The 5,256-nt window shown below is 41.2% G+C and overlaps 1 protein-coding gene across 2 annotated transcripts in view; it reads right to left on the reverse strand.

Annotated features, from left to right (window-relative positions):
* The window catches only part of LDHA (lactate dehydrogenase A), an 81,431-nt gene that overhangs the window by 45,303 nt on the left and 30,872 nt on the right, over positions 1 to 5,256 (reverse strand). The window lies entirely within an intron of this gene.

Consider the following 5,256-nt stretch of genomic DNA (forward strand, 5'->3'; position numbering starts at 1 on the left):
CTCCCTAAATTAAACACGCTCACAGCTACGATGTGTTAACCACACTGAACATCTAAGGAACTACCTCTTGGGTTTGCAGAATGATGGAGCCGGGGTGGAGGGGAAGCCAAAGAATTTCCTGGTGAAAGGGTGTGGGAGGTAAAGCAAGGGTCAGTCTATCAGTGGTAGGGACGGGGGCACCAAAAGGGTTTTTGATTTCTTCCTGTCCCCATCCACCGCTGTCACCCCAGCACCAGATGCTCACAAATGCTTAGCTTGGCGCAACTCAGTGCAGATGGCCCGAAAGTGCAGGGTACCGCTTTTAAGGAAGGCGCAGAAGTGACAAAATACACCAACAGTTGGGGAGCAAAGCCCGCCAACGGCTACGCTGCCCGGACTGCCCCGCACGCACGCACGCAAGCTCTCACGCACGGCTCTCTCGTCAGCACGCACGCTCCGCCTCCGCCTGCCCAGGCGCAGGCGCGTTGGCGAGCGCTGGTCGTTGTCATGACTTGTGCAGGCTAACTGGTTGCCTGAAGTCTGCGTCGCGAAAGTCTTGATGTGACGAATTCTAGACCGGCCCTAGGAGTGCGCAAGACAAGGATATTGGAGTATTGTTTCATTTTCCTCACCCGGCATAGGCCTGGGACTGATTTGGGGGCAGAGGCTTCTTTGGGGACCCACTTCCACCCGGCCGCCAAGGGACCAGGGTTGAGGTCCCCGTGGGAAAGAACGCTCCTGCGAGCGCCTGCAGTTCTCAAACTACCTGGGCTCAAGAGATCCTCCCGCCTCGGCTTCCCAAACTACTGGCATTACAGGCTTGGGCCATCGCGCCTGGCCTGAGGGACATACTTTTTTGATGATGCATGTATCACACCCTTGCCCACGCATTTGTTTGCAGGAATTTTAAAAATTATTAATCTGTATCTTTAGGACCGAGTGCTGAAATAAAGTTTGAATTTCTCTTTAGATAACAGAGGGTAGTAATGAAATGGAAAGGTTATGTCTAATTTTTCTAAGGGTGCTTTTAATTTACGCCAAGAATTTGTAACTCACAGAATGGGATAAAGGGACAGAACCTCCTCCATCTTTTTTTTTTTTTTTTTTTTTCTGGAGACAGGGTCTCCATCTGTCGCCCAGGCTGGAATGCAGTGGCACAATCATAGCTCACTGCAACCTCCAACTCCTGGGCTCAAGTGATCCTCCTGCCTCAGCCTCCCAAATGCACCCAGCTAATTTTTTTGTTTTGTTTTTTGTAGGGACAGAATCTCACTATGTTGCCCAGGCAGTCAGGAGCTCTTGGCCTTGAGCGATCCTCTTGCTTTGGCCTTTCATATCCCTAGGATTACAGGTGGCCTATCTTTTGTGGAGTATTTGCATTTGAATCCATTTTCCAAATAATAGCTTGTGGTGTTTGTTTTTAATGTAGCTTAGATTATGCAATAGCCCTGCTTTAAACCCTTCAATGGCTTTCCATTACACTTAGAATAACCAATTTTTACCACAATCTAGAAGACCTTCAAGATTTGTCCTCCTACTCCAAATTCATCTCAGGATACTCACCACACTCTCTTCCAACTAGGCTTTTTCTTTGCTCCGGACTTTTGGCTGTTCTCTGTATCTGGAAACCTCTTCCCACATCCCTGCTCAAGGTTAATTCCTCATTTTCAGTTTTGGGCATAAATGGCACTTCCTCTAGCCTTCTTTAACCATTGTGTCAACTGCCACCACTTCCTTTCTCTCTCTTCTATTTCTCTTATGACACTTTTCTCAACCAACTACCAACCAGCAGATAGGGGTGGTCTTGTACTACCACTTGTTTGTATGCTTCCACAGCAGCCTTATTTATCACAGGGCTGGGAGAGCCCCTGCTGGCCTGTAAATTCAAACTCTACACCTGCCTCAGGCCAAGGAAGGTTATCATCTTGGTAGTGAGGGAACTCCCATGCTAGGTGAAGAGAACTGGATCTTCATCCATACTTGCCCAAGTATTCCAACCTTCCTTACCTTTTTTTTCTTTTTACTTGATTGCAGTAATGTAAATGTAGGAGAGCCAATTGTCTTTCTTTACTCTTGTATATTGCAACATCTACCAGAATAGGCACTCAGTAAAGAATTTTGAAAGAACATGGCTTTAAAGTACTGAGTTTTATTTTGGTAACATGGGCTTTAGTGGGGTAAAAAAACATGGAATGACCACGTTCTGAGCATTCTATTTGCTTCTCCACTAATTGGCAACTTGTGTGAGATGGGGCTAAGGCCTGCTTAATCCACTTCCCAGGGTTAAGACAAAAAGCACCGGCTCCTTGCAGAGTTGGTCTATTCCTTGCCTGGGGCAGGAAGGTACAGGTGGACCTAGAACACATGTGCCAAAAAATAATGAAGATTTACAAGATTAAAGCTGAAAATTCCTTTTAAATTAATCGAATAAATCTATTTCACTTAAGTATTATTCGCTCATGTTGGTATTGACTAATGTATTATGTCACATATGAAATTAATAAATGTAAATACTTTTTTTAAAAAGACTGAAGATGCCTCAAAGTTTACAAAAGGCTATGGGAGTAACTACATGCTTCTTTTTGGGGTAATTAAAATGTTCTAAGATGCTGCTCCTTGACAGTTGACATTTGGAGAACCTGATAGGAATAACGCAATTTCAGTGGAATCGAGCTCCCTAAATTAAACACGCTCACAGCTACGATGCACCTGTGGTGAACATCTATTGCTTTCACCTGTCTAGTAGGCTTTTTTCTGGTAATAGAATTCCCCTTTTCTGTGGGAACCCATTCCATGCAGTTCAGTGCAGTCCAGTTAACACTGGTCCTCCAAGCTAGGGATAGATGGACACAAAACCAGACCCAGCCTATTGTTCCATCCTGTCCTTCTGGCCAAAGCAATTAATTCACAGATGGGCATATGGCCCAGGCACAACAAATGAGCACAATGTCTATGAGGTTTGAAAATGGAAGATGGGAAATTAGGTCTCACTTTTCTTTGGAATCATAAACTAAGAATGACATAAGCATCTAAGAACAAACTGTACTGTCATCTTTACCACCACATAGAAAAGCCCTGCCTAAGAATTAAGCCAATAGAGGAAATCTAAACCAAGATTTGCGGAGACTGTGTCTTGGTATATCTGAATTCCAGAATCCAGTAGTACTGAAGCTAATTCTGCTCTGATTGATCCTCTAATTTCACCTCTTTCTTTTTCTATATTCCATATTGCCCGACAGTCTGCTTTGTAGTAATCCAGTGGGAGTAAGAAGGTTCATGCCTCACTGTCCAACATGTAGACTTTGAATAAGATGCCTTTCATCTACTGTCCCTGGTGTTTTCAGTGCGGAGCCTGTCTGACTCATTTCTCCAAAGAATAAACTCCTTCCCTTTGCCTGCTGGGATGTGAGAGGTGGTTGCCAGGTTGATTAAGGTGCAGAAGACAATCTGGTGGTTTTCTTTCTCCTCATATAAACTTTCAACCAATCCTCCTGATTTTAGCCTCATTCCTCACCTCCACCTTGTGAGGCATCAGGTACTTCCAATTATTGAGCCTTTCTGAGATCCTGGAATTAAAACAACTTTCCTTCTTCTTGTCACCTCCCTCTGCAGGTTTCCAAAAATTGTCTAAATACTACAGTAAAGTATTTAAGAGCACTGACCTGTGTTTGAACCCTGGTCCTTCCACCTGCCAGCCATCTGACCATGAGCAAGTTATTTAACGGCTGTGCTTCAACATTCTCATTTATGAATGGAGATAATAACAGTAAAAACCTCTTAAGGTTGTTATAAAGATTAAATAGTACCTTTAAAACATTTAGAGAGGTGAAATACTTGTACACTGAGAACTACGAAACATTGCTAAAACAAGTTAAAGACACAAAAAATGGAAAGATATCGTGGATCGAAGGGGTTAATACTGCTAAGATGTCAATATAACCCAAAGTTATCTATGGATATTATGCAATCTCTATCGAAATCCCAATGGCTTTTTAATAAATAGAAAAATCCATGTTAAAATTCATATGGAATCTCAAGGGACCCCAAACAGTCAACACAATCTTGAAAAAGAATAAAGTTGGAGGTGTCATCCTTCCTGATTTCAAAACTTATTGATTGCTGCAGCAATCAAACAGTGTGTTACTGGAATAAAGAAAGACATACAGACCAATGGAATAGAGCATAGAGCCCAGAAATTTTCCCGAAGGGTGCCAAGACCACTGATGGGGAAATGAGTCTTTTCAACAAATGCTATTGGGTTAAAACTGGATATTTGCATACAAAAGAATGAAGTTGGACCCTTCCCCTACACCATACATAAAGTTAACTCAAAATGGATCAAAGACCTAAATGTAAGACCTAAAGCCATAAAACTTTTAGAACAGAAAAAAAAGCTTATACTGAATTTGGCAATAATTTTTTTGGTTATGACGCCAAAAGCATGGCCAACAAAAGTAAAAAGATATTAGACATTAAAAACTTCTCCCATAGAACAGAAGGGCAAAACCTCACTTGATCTTGATTTTCGGTACAAACATAAACCACAAAAGCTGGGTCTCATCATTGTTCTGACCTTCTGAGTTTTAAGTATATGTAAGAAAAGTTACCGTAAGGATAGCTAGTTTGTAGTAAAAACAATTTGTAAAAAATTTAAAACCTCTGTGCATCAAAAGACACAGTCAACAAAGTGAAAAGGCAACTCATGGAGTGAGACAAAGTATTTGAAAATCATTTATCTGATAAGTGGTTAATACCCAGAATATATAAAGAACTCCTACAATTCAACAACAAAAATAACTCAATTTTTTAAAATGGGCAATGGATTTGAATAGGCATTCCTCCAACGACGATATACAAATGGCCAAAAAGCACATGAAAAGATGCTCTGAAAACAGAAAGGAAAAAGAAAAATCAAAGCAATTCCATCGTTATTTTATTAAATGTGATACTTTTTGCTTTACAATGAGCATGTCATAGTTATACAATTTTTTAAAACATTAAGCATGAGAAACTGGAAATACGATTTTCACCCATTACTCTTCGAGGAAGGCAAGGTACTGAATTATTTCCACAGAAAATGTTATATTAATAATCCAATTCATGTGTCTCCTATGAGTAAATTTAAATAGTCCAGCAAGGCCTGACACATTGTCAGCTCCAAATAAATATTTTTTAAAATGTGTCAAAATCAGATGAGAGGATATATATTTGCTGTTCAAGGGATTAGCCCTGCAACTCTGAACTCGTCATCTACAAAACCTAAAAGTGCTCACTAGA

The sequence above is a fragment of the Propithecus coquereli genome, unplaced genomic scaffold (genome assembly GCF_000956105.1).
Source record: "Propithecus coquereli isolate 6110/MARCELLA unplaced genomic scaffold, Pcoq_1.0 Scaffold44, whole genome shotgun sequence".
Taxonomy (NCBI): Eukaryota; Metazoa; Chordata; class Mammalia; order Primates; family Indriidae; genus Propithecus; species Propithecus coquereli.